Source organism: Lissotriton helveticus, chromosome 3_2 (assembly GCF_964261635.1).
Source record: "Lissotriton helveticus chromosome 3_2, aLisHel1.1, whole genome shotgun sequence".
In the NCBI taxonomy this organism is placed as follows: Eukaryota; Metazoa; Chordata; class Amphibia; order Caudata; family Salamandridae; genus Lissotriton; species Lissotriton helveticus.
Window position 1 is genome coordinate 495,738,609 of NC_136062.1, and position 25,134 is coordinate 495,763,742.

The following is a 25,134-nucleotide window of genomic DNA, read 5'->3' on the forward strand; positions in this document are numbered from 1 at the left end:
TACGTGGTAGCCCCGACCAAGCTCATCAAACTACTACAACGTATCCAAAACACCTCAGACAGACTGATCCTTGATGTACCACGCCACGGCCACATCACCCCCTACCTGAGGGACTTGCACTGGCTCCGCTTCAGCAAGAGGATATCCTTCAAGCTCCTCATCCACGCACACAAGGCACTCCACAAGACCGGCCCAGCCTACCTCAACAGACGACTCTCCTTCTACATCCCCAACCGCCAGGTACGCTCCGCCGACCTCTTACTCGCCACCGTCCCACGCATCCGAAGAACAACCACCGGCGGGAGATCCTTCTCCCACCTTGCCGCCAAGACATGGAACACCCTCCCACTGAGCCTACGACAGACCCAAGACCTGCTGTCCTTCAGGAGGATACTCAAGACCTGGCTGTTCGATCAGTAGCATCGTCCCAGCTCCTTGAGACCCATGCAGGTATAGTGCGCTTGACAAATTATTGATTTATTGATCCACGTTAAACGCAGTTACAAAAAGTCTGTACTTCCCAGAGCCCTTTGGAATGCTTGAGTACAGAAAACTGCACCTGGTGCACCATCATGGCACACTAGATCTCAATCTCATAATTAGTCCTCTTCTCGGATAATGCACATTTAAAACAAGGTGCATAGGTTTTTCTGTTTTCAGTTTCTATGAGTTCTAAATTGTGGTGTTATTTTTCAGTTTTTTAACAACATTTTAAAAAATGTTTACTTTTTTTGCTCTGTAAAAATTCACAAAATGTTGAGTTTATTTCCTTCTCCTGTTTGTCCCTATTGCCATTCCTAATATCCATCTATCTTCTCCTAACTCTCTTTTTTGAGTTTGTTCTTTCAGGTAATGTTACAGTGTTTTGCTCACCTCCACACCTGTCTCATTTCCCATTGATCTCTTTCCAGCAGTCTAGTCCCGGGATGTGCAGGATGGAGGTATGTTTGCATCTCATTATCTCATAAATATTTGATTGCAGCTGGCGAAAGGTTAATGGTCTGCATTTAACACACATTGTGGAGTAGTGTGGCTCACTGGTTAGAGGCGGCAGACCCGGGAGCAGAAGTCAGCCCGGGACCAGGGTTTAATTCCCGACGCGGCAGGGTCAGCGGACTCGATAATTCTCGCTTCGGTGCTTACTCTAATCAGGGGTTCCACTCAGCAACTCTGGGCATTAGCTTGCCTAATCTCCACAACGGCCCCATCAATTCCGGGGATGCCTGGCTCCACCTTGGGGACTCCCAGCAGGGACCATCCCACAGGGAAAGCCAGGACGGGTTCCCCAGAGTTATACAGCGCCACGAAACCTACGGACGGGTAGCAGTGCGCTTTACAAGCTCAAATACATTTACATTCCCAATTGCTTTATTCTTCAAACAAATATTAAAGATTGTCTGAAATGGTGTTCAGTGCTGTGTTATTGGAAGCCATTGTCCTACTACTCAGTTCTTTATCTCAGAATACTCCTGGGCTATAATTGTATTATTACTGTCTGTTCCCGGTCTGTACGTGCTCTACCTGGTCATAGAAGAGAAGCTACTGAGGGATTAGCACACATGCTATTACAGACTCTTCGGACATAATGCAGTAACAATCCACTATCCAGCTACCTCACCTATCACTCGTTGACTTTAGCACCTTTTTAAAGATGGAATACTTTGGTGCCAGTAAGCGGTGCTGCTGTAGAAAGGAGCAGCTGAAATAGTAAAGACATTTGGTGGCCGGCAGCACTCTTTAGATCATTTGCCGGTGCGTTTCACTCCATGAATTCATTTTATTCTACATTGTTAAGCTGTACCTATGGGATTTTGTGTGTATTTGAAAAGCAGTGCTAAGCATGTGGGCCTTTGTAAAAGCTGTGTAGAGACTGCGTACTTGTCGGGCATGTGTGAGTGTTGCAGTAGGCATTCTATCTTTGTGCACAGTTGTGGTGCATTCTCCATCTTGTGTAAACAGTGAGCACACCTCAGTATTGTTCCATTAAATGTGGCCACACTGGTTTGTAAAGATTGAGTAGGAGGAGAGACCTATGGAAAGTCATGGGAAATACGTGGTTCAGAAATCTGGTTCTCAGGCTTTTGGCTGGAAAACTAATGTTGAAAGCAGGAATATGCTAGCGAGGTGCAGATGAATAAATGTAAGAACCGGTCCTACCTTTATGGATGAAAGCGTGGAGGGCAGCCGAGGTGTAGGACTTCTGGACAGAGCCATTTGACTTAAGAGAGGTTTTGAAGAGAGTGTTTCGCGTGCTGGGCTTGGTCCAGGAGTGAAAGGATGCTAACAGGCTTCGGCACACCATCCGTGCACTCGCTACACAGACGCACCACAGCTTTCAACTAGTAGACAGCCAGGCTGGTGTGCTATCTCACAAGTTAGAGGTGTGACAACTGCACAACAGACCAGCTCAGCTCAGTCTCCTAGTCCAGCCGGTTATCTACCACTCCAGCGACAAACTAAAAAAGCTAAAAAAATATTTGAGAAAAGTAAAACCACAAAGTGAATAAAATCAATAAATTGCTGCTCTACAGCATAATGTGGGAGTCATTTATTTATTCATTTAAAGATTTACATAGGCGAACATGACTCGAGAGGGTATCGGAGAGCTTTACAAATTATCAGGGTGCGAGAAAGAGGCAAGGCTGACAATAATTAACAATAGTAGCAATCACAGGAACAATAAAGAAAGTAGCAATATCCAAGCTGGGAGAACTCCTACTCGTCCAAAATAGCGCTACATAAACGATTAGGGTGAGAGAAACTGGTGGCGGCTGGCAAGTTCACCGATTGGAGAGGCGGGCAAATGGGTGGGGCATAAAATAAGTACAAAACATTAATACATTAAATACATTGTTGAAAAAAACAACTGCTTGCGCTGGTAGGTCCCCTTCACACCGGTCCTCTTCTTTTCCAACGTCACATCCAGGGCCCCACATAACCAATCCAGGCAGTGCTTTCAGCATGAGAGAAGCTCCAGGATTGGAGGGAGCAGCATCTCTTGGCGCTCCCGAGGACAGTAAAGGCGTGTGCAGGCTCTCAATCCATCTGTCTAAGAAGGCTGAGTTGAGAGGTTTATAGTGCTTATTTCAGGTTGCTTGTCGGTAGATGGCTGGCCAAAGGGACATGCGCACTGTGGTAAATAAATAAATTACCGATACTATTTTTCTATGCATTAAATGAAAAAGGATAGCTCAATAAATGAGAGGCAGAGTCCGTGATATCTGAGTCATACGGGCTTTAATTAAGTGGCTCGAGCCAATGGACATCGGGTTCCATCACCTACTAAGGTTCAGGAAGGGACATTCAACATTTCATTAACATCATACAATATATATAGTAAAACCATACAGTTGCATTGAATACAGTAGGCGTAACAAGTGAGAAAGAGGAAGATAAGAACATATGGGCGTAAAAGAAGGCGTGCACAGGGCGTGCACGGAGGTGTGTGATGTAGACGTCACAGAAGTGTCATAGGTGGGTAGACATATGGAGGGGGTTTCATGGGCAGCTGGAACCTTTAACCTACTGGTGCGCGCAAAACGAGTCATGACGTGTAACTGGGGAGGGCTGGGGGGCGCTGACTTCTAGCACTAGTAGAGGAGACTGGAGTCTGGGAGCCTGGGAACGACCTGTACCTATAGCGTATCTGATATCTTGTGTTTGGAGAACATGTTGCTTGATTCTAAGAGTCATCAGGGCAAAGACTACTTGTCACTAAAGGCTAGTGTATGCATATATATCTTTATGTATTGCATGGGCTATGATTCTTCTATGGATATTAATTCAGTAAATCACTTGCATGGAGACAGAAAGACTAGACTGTAGATGGATATGTTTATGCTGTTCATTAGCTAGGAATGTGATTCCGGGGAGCTGAACAGATAACTGTAGGCATAACATATTCTTGGCAGGCAGGCCAGGCTGAGCCGGGCACCGCGTTACTTGGCAGGAAGTAAGGGAAGGGTCAGGGATGCAGGCGGGGCTGCTTCTCTCGGAGTGGTTTCAGGAGGCTTGGGGCCTGGATCTCGTGTCCGGGCCCTGTGGAGCCTGAGGAACGGGTGCATCCCGATGATTTAACGTGCACCATGTAAAGACGTTGGCAACATAGGCCTAAAAGCCTAATTCACGTTGCTTTCACGGAGGACTGGATAACTGACATACTAATGTTGGACGCAACTGTAAATGCGTCTTTATTTTCGGCCATGGAAGGGAAATGCATAGAAATCATGCACATATACTATATAATGGGGAACACGTAGGGACACATAACAAGGCAAAATTCAATTTTCCTCATTCCCTCCTTGTTCCCTACTTTTCCTTCAGGAGACATCAATATTCATGAGACCATCTATCTGTTCATACAGTATCATTAGAGGAAAGGTGTAAATGTGAATCGAGAGGAGGAAAAAATACGTGTAACATACAACTTATACATATGATCGTAAGACTCAGAGCAAACATAAACAATAATGTAACGATGCATCTGCTTCGGAGATTTTTACAATATTTCATTTTCTTGAAGTTTCGTCTATCTCTCTCACTATGTGGGTCTATCTCATACATGTCAGAAACCTGTCTAACCGGTTCACCCGAGGGGGACTTAAACAATTAAACGCTGTCTGACTTACTAGACCTCAATTTGATTTTATACTCCTGCTGCGGAGTTTTCTCTAACAGGGGAAGTTTAGAGTCAGTATCGGGGCAGTCCTTGAAAAAAGTCTTTGGACAGGGTCCATGGAAACGCTTGATATGACTGGAATGGAGCCAGCCTTTTCTTCCTTCTAGTTTTACGGCGGTCCTTGTGGTCATCAGAACGAGTTTTGGCTCCTTCCAGCGGGGCTCCAGAGGGCTTGAGCGATCAAAATTCCGAACCAGAACTAGGTCTCCTGGAACGACCTCGTGCGGTTTCACCTGGGTGTTGTCTGGAAAGGCAGCCGCGACCTGTGAACGACAAGAGAGTAGTGCAGACATCAAGGAAGCTAGGTAATCTGTCAGCATGTTACTGTCAACGTCGGTCATTTTACGAGGCATAGGTGTGCCCCACATGTTTGGGGGACGACCAAAAATAACTTCATAGGGTGACAAACCAGATCTGGAGTGAGCGACCATTCGCATATAGAAGAGGGCAACCGGCAGGGCCACCATCCAATCTACACCTTTTTCTGCACAAACCTTCGCTAATCGTGTTTTCAGAGTTTGATTATGTCGCTCGACGAGGCCAGCTGCCTCGGGGTGTCGTACGCAGTGGAATTTCCACTGGTACCCTAACAGAAGTGATACCTGTTTCATGAGTTCGGACGAGAATGGCTGCCCATTGTCTGAATACACGACCCGGGGCAAACCATATCGAGGGAAGAACTCACGAACCAACTGCTTGGCAGTGGTCACGGCAGTATAATCTGAGACTGGATATGCTTCTGTCCATCTGGACAGAGCGCATACAATTACGAGGACATACTTAAATCCTCGACATCGGTCCATCTGTATATAATCCATCTGGAGGACTTCAAAAGGATGATCAGGAGGATGAAATCCACCTTGTTCCACGGGAACACCTTTACCTGGATTGAACTGACAACAGATCATGCAGGTACGCACTTTCTGCTTTGCTGCTGCTCGTAAATGCTTGTTAAACCAGAGGTTCTGGATGCTGTCTAACATGGCTCTTTCTCCTAAGTGTGCTGGACTATGTGCTGTATTAATAATGACTTGAACCATAGAGTCGGGGAGAAACCATGTGGCTTTTCCCTTCGTCAACCATCCCTGATCTGTTTGGACCCCTCCTTGTTCAGTCCATTTCTTGATTTCGTCTGGAGTAGCATGTGTCTGTATGTCTAGTACATCTTGTGTAGGGTCCTTGACTGTCATGCAAGTCGTCAGGACTGAAACGTCTGTCTTTGTCGAGTCAGCTGGAATGTCTGGAGTCTGAGCTGTAAGCTTGGCTGTTCGATCTGCCAGGTCGTTACCCTGGGAAATGGTGTCAGTGACTCTCGTATGTGCTTTGCACTTCATGATGGCTATAGCTGTAGGTAAATGTATGGCTTCTAACAGAGCTTGAATGAGGGGGCCATGCTGAATCTTGGCTCCATGAAAGGTCATAAAACCTCGTTCTTGCCAGAGGAATCCAAAGTCGTGAACGACTCCGAATGCATAACGTGAATCTGTATATATGTTTACTTTCAGGTTCTTGGCTCGTATGCAGGCTTGAGTCAGAGCGATGAGCTCTGCTGCTTGGGCAGACAGGGTGTCAATACGATGTGTTTCTATAACTTCAGTTTCGGTAGTCACTGCATATGCTGCTACTAACTCCCCTGTACTTGTTCTCATACATGAACCATCCACATAAAGTGTCAGGTCTGGATCAGGTAATGCAATGTCCGTCAAGTCTTGTCTTGGCTTCGTCATGGTGTTAATAACTTCCACACAGTCATGTGTTGCAGGGTTTGAAGTAATCGAGGGTAACAGTGTAGCAGGATTTAATATGTTGCAGCGTCTGATCTCTATGTGTGGCTGAAACAGTGTCAGTTCATATCCTGTCAATCGTGCTATGGTCAAGTGCTGAGTCTGTGTTCGGTTTAAAAGAACTTCCACGGAGTGTGGAACCTGTACTGTCAAAGGGTGTCCTAACACTATGGAATCACTTTGTCTGATAGCTAAAGCTGTGGTTGCAACGGATTTGAGGCACGCAGGCAAAGCCTGGGCTACTGGATCTAATGTGCTAGAAAAATAAGCACAAGGCTTGTGTTGTCCTGCTTGATCTTGTGTGAGAACAGATAATGCTGTACCATCGCGTTCAGTGACAAAAAGTGTAAAAGGTTTGCTGTAGTTTGGTGTCGTTAAAACAGGTGCTTGACATAAAGCTTTCTTTAATTCTTCGAAAACAAGTGTATGTTCCTGGGTCCAAGGGAGGACAGTCGATGTTGCTGCCTCCTGTGTTGTCAATTGTATCAGTGGCTTAGCTAGATATGCGTACTGAGGGATCCATTGTCTGCAGTAAGAAGTAAGGCCGATAAAAGCTCGTACCTCCTTCTGTGTCTTGGGCTGTGGAAGATGTGCAATTAACTGGATACGGTCAGGTGTCAGCTGTCTACCCCTCTTGGACAGCAAGTGTCCTAGGTATACCACTTGCTGGACACAGAATTGCAATTTCGAAGGGGACACCTTGTGCCCCATTTCTGCCAGAAAATACAAGACTGTCAGTGACGCACGTTCGCAGTCACGTTCTGTACGGGCTGTGATCAATAGGTCATCAACGTACTGGAGCAGGGCAGTGTCAGTCGGCATGTGAACACTATCTAGTTGTCGTTTTGTGGAAAAGTAAATTTTGCCATGTTCTGTGTCCCTACGTGTCCCCCATCTTATGCTATGTGTGCATGATTAATATGCATATGTATTCCCCATGTTTGATTAAAGACGCAATTACAGTTGTGTCCATCCCTAATATGCCAGTTTCCAGTTCTCGTGAAAGCTACGAGTATCAGGCCTATGTAAAGTTACATTGCCACGTTTCTCAGTGTGCACGTTATTTCATTGAAAAGTCCCCGTTTCTAGGCCTCAAAAGGGCCCGGACACCAGATTCAGCTCCTGTCTCCTGAACCCTCGCTGAGGAGCGATACAGCCCCCACCTGTATCCTCGACCCTTCACTTACTTCCTGCCTCGCAGTGCCCGGCTCAGCCTGGCTCTGCCTACGAGTCTGCCAAGAGTATGTTATGATTCTAGTTATCAGTCCAGCCCTCCTTCTCTGCATTCCTAAACTACTGAATCGCATCAATAGTTTCCGTCATCGTCTAGCCTTTACGTCTCCATGTAAGAGAAATACTGAATTAATGGTCATTTAATATTCTTCATCACGCACTACATGTAGAATAATGCATGCTCCAGTCTTAGAGTCTGTTAGCCTCTCCCCTCCTGACTCTTAGTTTATATCAACATGTCCTCTAAACATTAGATACTAGATAGGGTTTAGGTACATGTCGCCCTGACTCTCCAGACTTCAGTCTCTACTCCTAGCACAGAGTTCATAGCCCCCAGCTTCTCCTAGTAACACGTCATTGTCAGTTTGCGCGCACCATTAGGTTAGAGGTCCCGGCTCCTCAGGTAGCCCCCTCCATGTTTCCGCCCCATTTATGACATATTCTGTTACGTTTACATCACATGTCTATGTACACGCCTCTTGTTACACCTACTTTCACCCTTATCTTTCGCGACTGCTATTGACCACACCCACTGCTCCGCCTATCATATGTATTGTAATGCAACTGTTTTAGTATATATGCTTGTGCATTGTTATTAAAAGTTATCCTTTATCTTGATCCTGTCCCAGGCAGCGCTGCCATCCTGTTCCCGTGCAGGTTGTCCTGTTCCTGTCCTTTATGCTGTATTAAACCTGCAAACTCCTACTACCTCGAATCTTGACTCTTATTTATTGAGCTATCTGTTATTGCTATGTCCAGTAAAACCTAGATCCGGTATTATTTATTTATATACCACATAATGGCGCCCGAATAGGGACTTGCCCTTTCCCCACGCGCCGGTGAAGCCACGCCGGCCCCCTGACCCTCTGCAGCCGTGACGGAACCATACCGTGCACGTGCAGATATTTCTGCTTCAAGTATCCCTCAGGCCCACGGAGGAGACGGAGGTGGCGGTCCAGCATCCAGACGAGGCGGTGGAGGAACGCGGCGAGTCCCGACCAGAGCCCAAGCCGAGAGTCCAAGGTCCGAAATATCCGGAGGCCCACCCGTAACTGAAGTCCGAAGTTCGTCCGTCCGGCGTCGAAGCAGTCCAGTCCAGTCCGAGGCCTTCCGTTCTTGCTGCCCGGTGAGTACCGTTGCTGGGGTAGTATCTAGACAGGGTCAATTTAATTGACTCTGGTCCGTGGGGTTTGGTGGTACACAGATCCCAAAACGAAGTGTCCACTTCGGTGGATGCGGGTCCTGACGTGTCTCTTTATGAGACCGGTAAGTTTCGTACTGTTTTAGCAGTGCATCTAGTTTCTGTTCTAGTCAGTTCTGTTCTCGAGAAGATTCATGTATTTTGTTTTCCGTATCCCAGGTAGTATTCTGTTCGAACTGTTATTTTAAAATGTCACTCATGTATTTTAATGTCGTGGTACGAAAGTGGTGTAATTATCGTGTTCATTGTGTATTGTATTGTGTCTAGATTACAGTCCAGTCATGCCGCTATTTTCTAAACTACGTCAGTTGAAAACTAGAAAAGGTCTGTTAGAAACAGCAGTTCCTGTCCCGCCTAGGGACAGTCCAGGTCATTTTATGTATCAAAAGCATGGCATAAGTGCCATATTGTATCTAGATTTATGGGTAGAGTATACCAAACAGTTAGAAGAAAAGTATAGATGGCCCGTATCGGGCACATGGGATGCCGAGTGCATCATGCGAGTAGAAGAAGCATTATGGAAAAAGAAAGCCAGACAGTCACAGAAAGATGCCATCGAGTTATGGCGCAAAGAATCTCATAAAAGAACCGAAAAAGAAATCAGAAAGTCAGAATTAAGTAGAGAATCCTTAGAACGAGCCCAAGAAAGGGAACTAATCGAGATAGGTGAACGAGTCAAAACCGAACAGTCAGACAGACAGAGGCATGCCCTTATTAAGGGTATGTATCCTCTTCTTGCCGAGGGCTTGCCAAAAGCGACCCCGGAGGCATCCAGTAATTTTCCGCCACCCTTAGTTCCGACCAAGCTACGTCACAAACCGACCGCAGCTGATATTTTCATCTCGTCCTATTTGGACGACACAGTCCCGGAATATGCAAATCCTGTTCCGCCAGTCCCTGTAAATCAGGCAATTCCTGTTCCTCCAGACACCGGAGTACCTGTTACGGTACCCCTGGTCCAGCCTGCATTACAATTTCCCACTCTGCCAGCACGAAGAGTGTCAGTCGACGATTCCAGTTTAGGGGCCGCAGGAGGAGGTCCTCCTGGTACCCCGCCACCACACCAACGTAGAACGTTGGCCGAGTTACATGAATGTGCGTTACAACGTACGCCCAAATTTAAGTCCGTTGCAGATATCCGACGAGCCCTTACTGAATGCCGCTATGATCCGGTCGCAGGTGATGATAGTACAGTTATATATTCCATCCGTGTAAGACGGGTGACCGGGTATTTGGACACCCTACCGGATATGAAAGAAGATCTAGACAGAATATATTGTTTCATCCGTACAGGGAATGATCCAGAAAGTATTGGCGAAGCCATGTCTCAAAGGAAAGCTGAAATCCAGCTCATGATATTAAAGTTTCTGATTAATTGTTTAATAAGAGAACAAGATTACCCGACTAAAGATCCGGCCGAAATGAGAATCCTGACAAGGTGGAGTGATAATATAGCCGAGGGTAAACACAGAACTATCAGTAGTATAGAGAGTATGTACAAAAAAATCCGTAAAGAAATAATAAAGTTACACGAACAACGTAAAGCAGCACAAGTAAGCGAGAAAGAAAGAAGAGGTAGAGGACGAGAATACCGCCAGAATAGCGTATGTAGGAAAATGTAGATTTCCAGACCGACATTCACGTCTAGACTACAAGAAAACTGTTCCTCATCCGGCACCAGAACAAGGTTCTCTAGAACAAGTATTTCAAGCTACCGATCACATTCTGAAATCACGAATCGGTTATAGCGAGTTAAGTACTATGCATGAACAAGAACTAGTCCGATCAGCAGTCCGATGGACTACTGATTCTACCACTTTTCCAGGTGAAATAGTGGCACAAATGTTTCTGAAATTGCCCCCAACCGAGCAGCGACTGGTGGGTATGTATATGATCCAGCACCTCATTACTCTGTATGAGGGTCAACATTCTGATCCAGGTCCGTACACGATGTCCTGAACGAGTTACTCCAGTATAGATGGAAAGGTTTAGGTACCGATTTAATTAGTGTCATCCTAGAACAGCGCCACAAATATAGTACGTTTTTGAACTCGCATGTTGTTCATGTCTCACCCCCAGAAAGTAAACCCTTTTATATAGATAGACAGAATCCGTTACGAGAAGTACACCCAGTTAGGACAACGGATGGTGAAATGCAACGAGTGTTTGTTTACACTCCGATTACAAAGATGGAACTCTTAGAGATGAAGAAATTAATTCCCTGTCATGACAAAGATCCAGCAGGGTTCCACCGAGAATTAAAAGACATGCTCCGTATGGGAGAATACACGTATCCAGATATAATTAAAATGTTAAAGGTCCTGTTGCCCGCAGGCATATATGAAAGACTCAAGGAAAAAGATTGGGAGGTGGGAGAGAAAAAGATCGATTGGGCAGTTCTAGAAGCTGAAGATAAGATACGAGTACCAGGTACCGGTCTTGGAGAGAAATGTAAAGAATTACCAGAACTATTAATACAAGTTTTGCCAAGATTATTAACCACTAAAAAGGAAGACTGGGATGCAATCTCAGCCTGTAAACAGAAACCAGACGAAGACACTAGTGATTTTTATTCTAGATTTGAAAAGTGTTTTATTATTAACAGTGGCCTCAAGACAAGTAGCGAGTCATACCCTCATCTTTTTGTTACTAAATTAGTCGAGAATTCAAGTCCACAAGTTAAGAATCGAGTTTTGAAAGTCGAAAGTACCTGGCAAGCTAGTACCCCGTCCCAGATGTTACAGATGCTCCAGTACCACCAGAATAGAATCAGAGAAGAGCAAGATCATGAAAGAAAACGTATGAAAGACACGAAAATGAAAGTACTAGTTGCACAATCTGTTCCTCAAGACAGTCAGAAGAGGGGTACGAATCAAGCCAGTTATCCTGCAGTTCCCGTTAAAGGGACATGCAATTATTGTAAACAGCCAGGTCATTTTATAAACGAGTGTGCAGTTCTGAAACACAATATAGCTACTGGTAAGACTAAAGAAAGACCACGTCCGCCTAGACAAGAACAAGTTTCACAGACTTCTCAGCCACAGAATGCACAGCAGATAGTTACAGCACCGCAGCCTATTGCTGCAACACAGCATGTTACACAACAGATGTACCAGTATGCACAGTCCGAGTATCCAGAGTATCAGCCATATTCATGAAACAGCCTAGAGAGGGAGGTAGGCTTGCCTCTCATCGAGATACCTGTAGATCAAGAGGGTCCCTATGTTCATAGTCAAGTACTAGGGAAAGACAGAAAGTTTCTGATTGATACAGGGGCAAGTAGGACCACCATCAGCCACGCCGAAGTTCCAGGGGCTCCGCTCTCAGGCTCTAGAAATGTTTCCCTTGGATTTTCAGGAAAGCCTATTGTAAACGAGATATCTAAGCCAGTTACTCTAGAAGTAGGTCCATTGTCCCGCACTACTGATCTGTTACTTACGAAGTCATGTCCAGAAAATCTGTTAGGTATTAAAACACTGAAAGAATTAGGTGCAGTTATTTGCTGCTTCCCAGAGGGAATACGACTGTTTTTACGTGACTTCAAGGGTCACTATGTGTTACGAGATTTTGATCCGAGATTGTCCAATGTTCCGCAGCATCTATGGGCCCAAGGTCCAACTGATGTAGGTTATATGCAAATCACACCCCATCGTGTGACTCTCAAGCCAGGTGTAGTCCTGCCACGAATCAGACAGTACAGACTGCCACCTGAGGCTGTAGCAGCCTTATCCAAAATTATTGACGAGCTCATCGCTCAAGGAGTAGTTGTAGAAACTGACTCCAATGTATGTAATTCTCCGATCATTCCAGTCATGAAACGTACTGATCCAAATGCACCCCCAGTATATCGATTAGTGATTGATCTTCGAGAACTCAATAAATGTATTATTCCCCAGTACCCAGTTGTCCCAGATATCTCTTCCCTATTGACAGCCATTGATTCCGAAGCCTCATTTTTTACAGTCATAGACCTCAAGAACGCGTTTTTCAGTGTCCCCATTCATCCAGACAGCCAGTTTCTTTTCGGATTTTGTTTAAATGGAAGGGGCTATATGTTCACACGAGCTCCTCAAGGTTTCACAGAAAGTCCTAGTATTTACAGTCAAGCACTTAAAAGACAACTAGACAACATTCACCTGCCAACTGACACTGCCCTGCTCCAGTATGTCGATGATCTACTGATCACTGCCCGTTCTGAACGTGCTTGCGAGCGAGCATCACTTACAGTCTTGTATTTCCTTGCCGAGATGGGGCACAAGGTGTCCCCTTCGAAGCTTCAATTCTGTGTCCAGCAAGTGATCTATTTAGGCCACTTACTGTCCAAGAGGGGTAGGCAGTTGACACCAGACCGTATTCAGTTAATAGCGAGTCTTCCTCAGCCCAAGACCCAGAAGGAGGTACGTGCTTTTATCGGCCTTACTTCTTACTGCAGACAATGGATTCCTCAGTATGCATTTCTAGCTAAACCACTGATACAGTTAACGACACAGGAGGCAGACGTATCGACTGTCCTACCTTGGACATCTGAACATACACTTAGTTTTAATGAGTTAAAGAAAGCTTTATGCCAAGCTCCTGTTCTAGCTACACCGAACTACAGTAAGCCTTTTACACTTTTCGTCACAGAACGCGAAGGTACAGCATTATCTGTTCTCACACAAGATCAAGCAGGACAATACAAGCCCTGTGCTTATTTTTCGAGCACACTAGATCCTGTAGCCCAGGCTCTGCCTGCGTGCCTCAAGTCAGTTGCAGCCACAGCACTAGCTATCAGACAAAGTGATTCCATAGTATTGGGACACTCCTTGACAGTACAAGTTCCACACTCCGTGGAAGTTCTTTTAAACCGAACACAGACTCAGCACTTGACAATTGCACATTTAACAGGTTATGAATTGACACTGTTCCAGCCACACATAGAAATCAGACGCTGCAACGTTCTAAATCCTGCTACACTGTTACCGTCAGTTATTTCGAATCCTGCCACACACGACTGTGTGGAAGTAGTTAACATTATGACTAAGCCAAGACAAGATCTGACAGATATTCCATTACCAGATCCCGACCTGACACTTTATGTGGATGGTTCATGTATGAGAACAAGTACAGGAGAACTAGTAGCCGCGTATGCAGTGACTACTGACACTGAAGTTATAGAAACACACCGTATTGACACCCTGTCTGCTCAAGCAGCAGAGCTAGTTGCTCTGACCCAAGCCTGCATACACGCTAAGAACCTGAAAGTTAATGTTTACACAGATTCGCGCTACGCATTTGGAGTCGTACACGACTTTGGAGTGCTCTGGCAGGAGAGAGTTTTCATGACATGCCATTATGTGGTATATAAATAAATAATACCGGATCTAGGTTTTACTGGACATAGCAATAACAGATAGCTCAATAAATAAGAGTCAAGATTCGAGGTAGTAGGAGTTTGCAGGTTTAATACAGCATAAAGGACAGGAACAGGACAACCTGCACGGGAACAGGATGGCAGCGCTGCCTATTGCTGCAACACAGCATGTTACACAACAGATGTACCAGTATGCACAGTCCGAGTATCCAGAGTATCAGCCATATTCATGAAACAGCCTAGAGAGGGAGGTAGGCTTGCCTCTCATCGAGATACCTGTAGATCAAGAGGGTCCCTATGTTCATAGTCAAGTACTAGGGAAAGACAGAAAGTTTCTGATTGATACAGGGGCAAGTAGGACCACCATCAGCCATGCCGAAGTTCCAGGGGCTCCGCTCTCAGGCTCTAGAAATGTTTCCCTTGGATTTTCAGGAAAGCCTATTGTAAACGAGATATCTAAGCCAGTTACTCTAGAAGTAGGTCCATTGTCCCGCACTACTGATCTGTTACTTACGAAGTCATGTCCAGAAAATCTGTTAGGTATTAAAACACTGAAAGAATTAGGTGCAGTTATTTGCTGCTCCCCAGAGGGAATACGACTGTTTTTACGTGACTTCAAGGGTCACTATGTGTTACGAGATTTTGATCCGAGATTGTCCAATGTTCCGCAGCATCTATGGGCGCAAGGTCCAACTGATGTAGGTTATATGCAAATCACACCCCATCGTGTGACTCTCAAGCCAGGTGTAGTCCTGCCACGAATCAGACAGTACAGACTGCCACCTGAGGCTGTAGCAGCCTTATCCAAAATTATTGACGAGCTCATCGCTCAAGGAGTAGTTGTAGAAACTGACTCCAATGTATGTAATTCTCCGATCATTCCAGTCATGAAACGTACTGATCCAAATGCACCCCCAGTATATCGATTAGTGATTGATCTTCGAGAACTCAATAAATATATTATTCCCCAGTACCCAGTTGTCCCAGATATCTCTTCCCTATTGACAGCCATTGATTCCGAAGCCTCATTTTTTACAGTCATAGACCTCAAGAACGCGTTTTTCAGTGTCCCCATTCATCCAGACAGCCAGTTTCTTTTCGGATTTTGTTTAAATGGAAGGAGCTATATGTTCACACGAGCTCCTCAAGGTTTCACAGAAAGTCCTAGTATTTACAGTCAAGCACTTAAAAGACAACTAGACAACATTCACCTGCCAACTGACACTGCCCTGCTCCAGTATGTCGATGATCTACTGATCACTGCCCGTTCTGAACGTGCTTGCGAGCGAGCATCACTTACAGTCTTGTATTTCCTTGCCGAGATGGGGCACAAGGTGTCCCCTTCGAAGCTTCAATTCTGTGTCCAGCAAGTGATCTATTTAGGCCACTTACTGTCCAAGAGGGGTAGGCAGTTGACACCAGACCGTATTCAGTTAATAGCGAGTCTTCCTCAGCCCAAGACCCAGAAGGAGGTACGTGCTTTTATCGGCCTTACTTCTTACTGCAGACAATGGATTCCTCAGTATGCATTTCTAGCTAAACCACTGATACAGTTAACAACACAGGAGGCAGCCGTATCGACTGTCCTACCTTGGACATCTGAACATACACTTAGTTTTAATGAGTTAAAGAAAGCTTTATGCCAAGCTCCTGTTCTAGCTACACCGAACTACAGTAAGCCTTTTACACTTTTCGTCACAGAACGCGAAGGTACAGCATTATCTGTTCTCACACAAGATCAAGCAGGACAATACAAGCCCTGTGCTTATTTTTCGAGCACACTAGATCCTGTAGCCCAGGCTCTGCCTGGGTGCCTCAAGTCAGTTGCAGCCACAGCACTAGCTATCAGACAAAGTGATTCCATAGTATTGGGACACTCCTTGACAGTACAAGTTCCACACTCCGTGGAAGTTCTTTTAAACCGAACACAGACTCAGCACTTGACAATTGCACGTTTAACAGGTTATGAATTGACACTGTTCCAGCCACACATAGAAATCAGACGCTGCAACGTTCTAAATCCTGCTACACTGTTACCGTCAGTTATTTCGAATCCTGCCACACACGACTGTGTGGAAGTAGTTAACATTATGACCAAGCCAAGACAAGATCTGACAGATATTCCATTACCAGATCCCGACCTGACACTATATGTGGATGGTTCATGTATGAGAACAAGTACAGGAGAACTAGTAGCCGCGTATGCAGTGACTACTGACACTGAAGTTATAGAAACACACCGTATTGACACCCTGTCTGCTCAAGCAGCAGAGCTAGTTGCTCTGACCCAAGCCTGCATACACGCTAAGAACCTGAAAGTTAATGTTTACACAGATTCGCGCTACGCATTTGGAGTCGTACACGACTTTGGAGTGCTCTGGCAGGAGAGAGGTTTCATGACTTCTCATGGAACCAAGATTCAGCATGGTCTCCTTATTCAGGCTCTGTGAGATGCCATACACTTACCGACATCTATTGCTATCATAAAGTGCAAAGCACATACTAAAGTTACTGATACTATTTCTCAAGGTAATGATCTAGCAGATCGCACAGCCAAGCTTACAGCACAGACTCCAGACATTCCAGTTAATCCGACACAGACACATACTCCAGATCCGACTACATGTATGACAGTTAAGGACCCTACTCAAGATGTCATAGATATCCAGTTACATGCTACTCCCGATGAAATCAAGAAATGGTCCGAACAAGGAGGGGTCCAGACAGATCAGGGATGGGTAACGAAGGGAAAAGCCACATGGTTTCTCCCCGACTCCATGGTTCAAGTCATTATCAATACCGCACATAGTCCAGCACATTTAGGAGAAAAAGCTATGTTAGACAGTATCCAGAACATTTGGTTCAACAAGCATTTACGAGCTGCAGCCAAGCAGAAAGTCCGTACCTGTATGATATGTTGCCAGTTTAATCCAGGTAAAAGTGTCCCGGTGGAACAAGGTGGATTCCAGCCCCCTGACCACCCTTTTGAAGTCCTCCAAATGGATTATATTCAGATGGAGCGATGTCGAGGTTTCAAGTATGTCCTTGTAGTTGTATGCGCTTTGTCCAGGTGGACAGAAGCATATCCAGTCCCAGATTACACAGCCGTGACCACTGCCAAACAGTTGGTTCGTGAGTTCTTCCCCCGTTATGGACTCCCTAGAGTCGTATATTCTGATAACGGCCAGCCATTCTCATCCGAGTTGATGAAACATGTTTCCCTTTTGTTAGGGTACCAGTGGAAGTTCCATTGTGTACGCCATCCAGAAGCAGCCGGTCTAGTAGAGAGACATAATCAGACCCTGAAAATCCGCATCGCCAAAGTATGTAAAGAGAAAGGTGTGGACTGGCTAGTAGCTCTGCCAGTCGCTTTATTCTATATGCGCATGGTCGCACACTCCAGATCAGGTCTGTCCCCGTATGAAGTCGTATTCGGCCGCCCCCCTAACATGTGGGGTACACCTAGACCTCGAAGTATTACCGATGTTTCAAGTAATATGCTGACAGATTATCTAGCTTCCTTGATGTCTGCCCTCAACTCTTGTCGTTCACAGGTTGCCGCCGCATTTCCAGACAATACCGAGGTGGCACCGCATGACATCGTTCCCGGATGCATGGTTCTTGTCCGGAACTTTGATCGTTCAAGTCCGCTGGAGCCCCGCTGGAAGGAACCCCGACAGGTCCTCCTGGCCACCCGTACTGCCGTCAAGCTGGAAGGCAGGAAGGGCTGGGTCCACCTGTCACATGTGAAAAGATTTTTTGGACTAAAGCCTGTTTCTAAGAACATTACCGAGGATTTGAAAGACTGCCAAAGTACTATTCTTAAGGACTGTCCCGCAAAAGACAATGATATTGAACCCCCCCCGTTAGAGAAAACTCCGCAACAGGAGTATAAGCTCAAATTAAGGTCTAGTAAAATAAATCAGCAAGTTTGATTGTCTAAGTCCTCCCCTAGGTGAAACGGTTAGACCGGTTTCTGACATGTATATAATAGACCCCCATAGTGAGAGAGTTAGTCAAAACTCAATCCGATGTATCGTTTTTCTAAGTTTCATATTGTTTTTCAGCCTTATGTTTACCTGCACATGTTATGCATTTTATTTGTGTTTTCCAGTTTCTCATGTAAATAAGTCTGCTAATGCTACAGTAGAGCACACGTTTAGTGATCTGCCTCCTCATGAACTCTCATATCGTCTCGCTATGCGAAATAATTCCTTTATCCGCATGTTACATTATTCACACCAGACCAGCAATGCCACTAATTGTTGGGTGTGTGGTCGACTCCCCCCTTTCCAGACACCGAAGGGAGTTCTGCCACTCTTTCCTTATCCATTTTCACATAATGGTTTGTGTGAAGCATGGTCCACGTTAACGTCATCCTCAACAGATATGTCTTTTCTTAACAGTACATGTTTTCCAGACAAGCAAGGTCTTCCCCACAGAACAGGGTTAGATCTAGAAAATGAAGTTTATAATTTAGGTAATTATTCTTCGAATTTTATGGTCCTGAATGTTCAGTCTGATACTACTCCAGACTTCCCTGCTATATCAGTACTACCAGTCAAAGGTGAATTATGTGTCCGAAATAATGGTTCCGTACATGTAGGACATAGTGATTGTACTACTATTGTCAAGTATAGTGACAGTAGGAAATCTATTTTTAAAGCTTCACGTCATTCTTATTTTGTTTGTGGTCAGACCGCATATGTTCGTCTGCCCCTCGATTGGGAGGGAACCTGTTACATTGCCTTTCTACTGCCACCAGTTTTTCTAGCCCCACCTGACTATCATAGGAATTCCCACCTAGTACATACTAGACACAAGAGAGACCTCCCGATTGTCGATTATACTGAAACTGCTCTAGAGCAATATATAGATATCAATAAAGGTGTTTTCCCCTATTTAGGTACTGTTGTGAATAGTAAACTGATACGTAGATTAACCAGAACCCTCGAAGCAGTAGTGATTGAGACTACCTCTGCTCTAGGTAACCTAACCGAGGAGCAATCCTTTATGAGAATTGTCGTGCTCCAGAATCGTCTCGTCCTTGACGTCATACTGGCCGATAGGGGCGGGGCTTGTAGAGTCATCGGATCTAGTTGCTGCATTTTCATTCCTAATAACGTGCCGTCTGTTTATTCAGCTATTACCAGACTCCATAATATTGCCCATATGTTACACCAAGATCCAGGCACCTGGACATGGTCCGGTTGGTTCTGGAATATAATTTCCACCTGGGGATGGAAAGTATTGTCACTTCTAGGTATTGCAGTAGCGATCATATTCAGTTGCTGCCTCTGTATACAATGTGGCCCTGCGATTTGTGGCATTTGTGCTACCTCTTGTATTCCTAGTCCCAAGTCCCGTTCTAAATCCCGTTCCAAGAAAATCCGAGACGAGCAAATGATACTGTATGAAATGATAGATGGTATCATGAATATTGATGTTTCCTGATGGAAACGTAGTGACAAGGAGGGAATGTGGAAAAGTAAATTTTGCCATGTTCTGTGTCCCTACGTGTCCCCCATCTTATGCTATGTGTGCATGATTAATATGCATATGTATTCCCCATGTTTGATTAAAGACGCAATTACAGTTGTGTCCATCCCTAATATGCCAGTTTCTAGTTCTCGTGAAAGCTACGAGTATCAGGCCTATGTAAAGTTACGTTGCCACGTTTCTCAGTGTGCACGTTATTTCATTGAAAAGTCCCCGTTTCTAGGCCTCAAAAGGGCCCGGACACCAGATTCAGCTCCTGTCTCCTGAACCCTCGCTGAGGAGCGATACAGCCCCCACCTGTATCCTCGACCCTTCACTTACTTCCTGCCTCGCAGTGCCCGGCTCAGCCTGGCTCTGCCTACGAGTCTGCCAAGAGTATGTTATGATTCTAGTTATCAGTCCAGCCCTCCTTCTCTGCATTCCTAAACTACTGAATCGCATCAATAGTTTCCGTCATCGTCTAGCCTTTACGTCTCCATGTAAGAGAAATACTGAATTAATGGTCATTTAATATTCTTCATCACGCACTACATGTAGAATAATGCATGCTCCAGTCTTAGAGTCTGTTAGCCTCTCCCCTCCTGACTCTTAGTTTATATCAACATGTCCTCTAAACATTAGATACTAGATAGGGTTTAGGTACATGTCGCCCTGACTCTCCAGACTTCAGTCTCTACTCCTAGCACAGAGTTCATAGCCCCCAGCTTCTCCTAGTAACACGTCATTGTCAGTTTGCGCGCACCATTAGGTTAGAGGTCCCGGCTCCTCAGGTAGCCCCCTCCATGTTTCCGCCCCATTTATGACATATTCTGTTACGTTTACATCACATGTCTATGTACACGCCTCTTGTTACACCTACTTTCACCCTTATCTTTCGCGACTGCTATTGACCACACCCACTGCTCCGCCTATCATATGTATTGTAATGCAACTGTTTTAGTATATATGCTTGTGCATTGTTATTAAAAGTTATCCTTTCCCTTGATCCTGTCCCAGGCAGCGCTGCCATCCTGTTCCCGTGCAGGTTGTCCTGTTCCTGTCCTTTATGCTGTATTAAACCTGCAAACTCCTACTACCTCGAATCTTGACTCTTATTTATTGAGCTATCTGTTATTGCTATGTCCAGTAAAACCTAGATCCGGTATTATTTATTTATATACCACAGTTTCAGTGCTTGACTGTAAATACTGGGACTTTCTGTGAACCCCTGAGGTGCACGTGTAAATGTATAACTTCGTCCATTTAAACAGAATCCGAAAAGGAACTGGCTGTCCGGATGGATAAAGACACTAAAGAAGGCGTTCTTGAGATCGATAACAGTAAAGAACGCTGCTTCGGAATCAATGGCAGTCAATAGGGAAGAGATATCTGGAACCACTGGGTACTGGGGTATGATACATTTATTAAGTTCTCGAAGGTCAATTACTAGTCGATAAACTGGAGGTGCATTAGGGTCAGTACATTTAAGGATCGGAATGATAGGAGAATTACATACATTGGAGTCAGTTTCTACAACCACTCCTTGAGCAATGAGCTCGTCAATAATTTTTGATAAGGCTGTTACAGCCTCAGGTGGCAACTTGTATTGTCGGATTCGGGGTAGTACAATTCCTGGTTTCAGAGTGACACAATATGGTGTAATGTGCATATAACCTACGTCAGTTGGACCTTGCGCCCATAAATGCTGTGGTACATTCAGTAATCTTGGATCAAAATCTCTTAACACATAATGTCCTTTAAAATCACGTAAAAACAATCTCACTCCTTCCGGAGAACAACAAATCACTGCTCCCAATTCTTTCAAGGTTTTAATACCAAGTAAGTTTTCTGGACATGATTTCGTAAGTAACAAGTCTGTAGTCCGGGACAATGGACCAACTTCTAGGGAAACTGGTTTCGATACTTCATTAACAATAGGCTTTCCTGAAAATCACAGGGAAACATTTCTTGAGCCTGAGAGAGGAGCCCCTGGAACCTCGTCATGACTGATGGTAGTCCTACTTGCCCCTGTATCAATCAGAAATTTTCTGTCTTTCCCTAATACCTGGCTGTGTACATAGGGACCCTCTTGATCTACAGGAACCTCGATAAGAGGCAAGCCAACCTCCCTCTCCAGGCTGTTTCATGAATACTGCTGATAATCTGGATAATCTGACTGTGCGTACTGGTACATCTGTTGTGTGACGTGTTGTGTGGCAGCTATAGGCTGCGATACTGTAACTGTCTGTTGTGCGTTCTGCGGTGGTTGCGTATTCTGCGGAATCTGTTCCTGTCTAGGAGGACGCGGTCTTTCTTTCGTCTTACCAGTAGCTATGTTATGTTTCAGAACGGCACATTCGTTTATATAGTGACCTGGCTGTTAACAGTAATTACATGTCCCTTTAACAGGAGCTACAGAATGACTAGTCTGAGTCGTACCCCTCTTCTGACTATCCACCGGAACAGACTGTGCAACTAGTACTTTCATTTTCGTGTCTTTCATACGTCTCTTTTCGTGTTCTTGCTCTTCTCTGATTCGGTTCTGGTGATACTGTAACATTTGTAACATTTGGGACGGGGTATTAGCTTGCCAGGTACTCTCAACTTTCAGTACTCGATTTTTAACTTGTGATAAAGAATTCTCTACTAATTTGGTAACGAAAAGATGTGGATACGACTCACTACTTGTTTTCAAACCGCTATTAATAATGAAACATTTCTCAAATCTGGAATAAAAATCACTAGTGTCTTCATCTTGTTTCTGTTTACAGGCTGAGATGGCATCCCAGTCTTCCTTTTTCGTGGTTAGTAATCTTGGCAAGACTTGTATTAACAACTCGGGCAATGCTTTGGCTTTTTCCCCGAGACCAGTACCAGGAACTCGTGTTTTATCTTCGTTCTCTAATTCTGCCCAGTCAATCTTTTTCTCTCCCACCTCCCATTCTTTTTCTTTAAGTTTTTCATATATGCCCGCAGGCAACAGGACCTTTAACATTTTAATGATATCTGGATATGTGTACTCTCCCATTCGGAGCATGTCTTTTAATTCACGGTGGAACCCTGCTGGATCTTTATCGTGACAGGGCACTAACTTTTTCATTTCCAGTAGTTCTATTTTCGTTAAAGGGGTATAAACAAATACTCGTTCGAGCGCACCTCCCCCTGTCCGAACAGGATGCACTTCTCGCAAGGGATTCTGTCTGTCTATGTAAAATGTCTTCCTTACTGGGGGTGGAACAGGTACGAAGTGTGGAGTCAGGAACGTTCTGTATTTGTGGCGTTGTTCTAAAATGACATTAATCAAATCGGTACCTAGGCCTTTCCATCTATTTAGGAGTAACTCGTCCAATACATTATATAGGGGACCTGGGTCAGAATGCTGACTTTCGTATAGTGTAATGAGGTGTTGGATCATGTACATACCCACCAGTCGCTGTTCGTCTGGGGAAAATTTCAGAAACGTTTGGGCCACTACTTCGTCTGAAAATGTGCTAGAATTACTAGTCCATTGAACTGCTGATCGGGCTAGTTCCTGTTCATGCATGGTACTAAGCTCACTGTAACCTATTCGTTGTTTCAACACTCTATCGGTAGCTTGGAATAAATGCTCAAGAGAACACTGTTCTGGTACGGGAGGAAGAAAATTTTTCTTGCATTCTAGGCGTGTGGATCTGTCAAAAGGTCTCGCCCTACCTACGTATGCTATTCTATCTGGGTTGTCTGTGTCTGCATCCTCGTCCGAAGTGTCATTCTCTTTCTCGGGTTCTCTCGTTGCTTTTTCCCTTTCGTGTATGCCTAGAATTTCTTTACGAATCTTTCTATACATGGATTCTATACAACCTTGTTTACTGTGTTTTCCTTCCGCTATGTTGTCACTCCATTTTGTCAGGACTTTCATCTCGTCTTTGTTTTTACCAGGCTGGTCTTGTTCTCTTATTAAACAATTTATCAAAAACTGCAAGATCATATTTTGAGTCTCGACTTTCCTGTGTGCCATAGCCTCGTGAATACTTTCTGGTCTTTCCCCTGTTCTGATGAAATGATATATGTTGTCTAAATGTTCCCTCATTTCTGGTAAGATAGTCAAATAGTTTGTAACTCGTCGTAGACGTATGGAATATAATATCATCTGATCTTCGCCTGGCACTGGATCATATCTACAATCAGTAAGGTATTGTTTGAGGGCTGTGTATGTAGCCACTTTTGGCGTACGTTGTAATGCTGCGTCTCTCAGCGTCATTCGTTTTACTTGAGGCGGGGTGATAGGGATACCTCCCCCTGCTCCTCCTGAAATAGAATCGTCAACTAATACTGGATGTGCCGTCGCTGGTAATGTGACTGGTAAAGTAGGCATACTTAATGTGGGTTGGTCCTGGGTCACTGGCGGATTAAAAGGATTCCCGGGACCAGTGGCTGGAGGAACAGTAGTTGCGTTATTAACAGGGTTTTGAGGTTGAGCAGGCGGAGGAGGACGCGGATTTGTATATTCTGGGACAGTGTCGTCTAAATAGGAAGAAAGGAAAATTTCAGCTGCGGTAGGTTTATGACGTAGCTTAGTCGGGACCAATGGTGGCGGTAAATTACAGGGTGTTTCCGGGGTCGCCTTAGGCAGGCCCTCGGCGAGAAGGGGATACATGCCTTTAATAAGGGCAGTTCTTTGTCTGTCTAACTGTTCTGCTCTAACTCGTTCACCTTCTTCTAGTAGTTCCCTTTCTTGGGCTTTTTCTGATGCTTCCCTACTTAGTTCTGTCTTCCTGAATTCTTTTTCTGTTCTTTTATGGGATTCTTTACGCCACAACTCTATGGCATCTTTCTGGGATTGTCTGGCTTTCTTTTTCCATAATGCTTCCTCTACTCTCATGATGCACTCAGCATCCCAGGTTCCTGAAACAGGCCATCTATATTTCTCTTCCAGATGTTTGGTATAGTCTACCCATAAGTCTAAGTACAGTATGGCATCTAAGCCATGTTTATGATACATGAAATGTCCGGGACTGTCCCTAGGTGGGACAGGAACTGATTCTTCGAGTATCCCTTTTCTGGTTCCTATCTGACGTAACTTTGAAAACAGAGGCATGTTTAAACGTACTTGAACTTGAACACAAATGAACACAGTAATGAATAGCAAAACAAATCATTCATACCACAACATCGAAACACATTAAAAACAGTTCGAACAGATACTACCTAGTACATTGAAAACATAACATACTACTGGAAACCTCGAGAGACTATACTAGAAAACAGAATTCTGGATGCACTGCTAAAACAGTACAGAACATACCGGTCTCATAAAGAGACACGTCATACCGTATCCACCTAGGTGAACACGTCGGACCGGATCTGTGTACCCAGACCCGTCTGGACCGGGCACAAATTAATGAACCCGTCTAGATGCGTTCCCAGC

At 44.8% G+C, this 25,134-nt stretch overlaps 1 pseudogene across 1 annotated transcript in view; it reads left to right on the plus strand.

Moving 5' to 3' along the window:
- Nucleotides 1-808: 808 nt before the first annotated feature.
- LOC144826103 (uncharacterized) overlaps nucleotides 809-25,134 on the plus strand; it is a 96,280-nt pseudogene continuing 71,954 nt past the window's right edge. The window contains exon 1 of the transcript XR_013609688.1: nucleotides 809-941. The product of XR_013609688.1 is annotated as an uncharacterized LOC144826103 (transcript). The remainder of the gene's footprint in view (nucleotides 942-25,134) is intronic.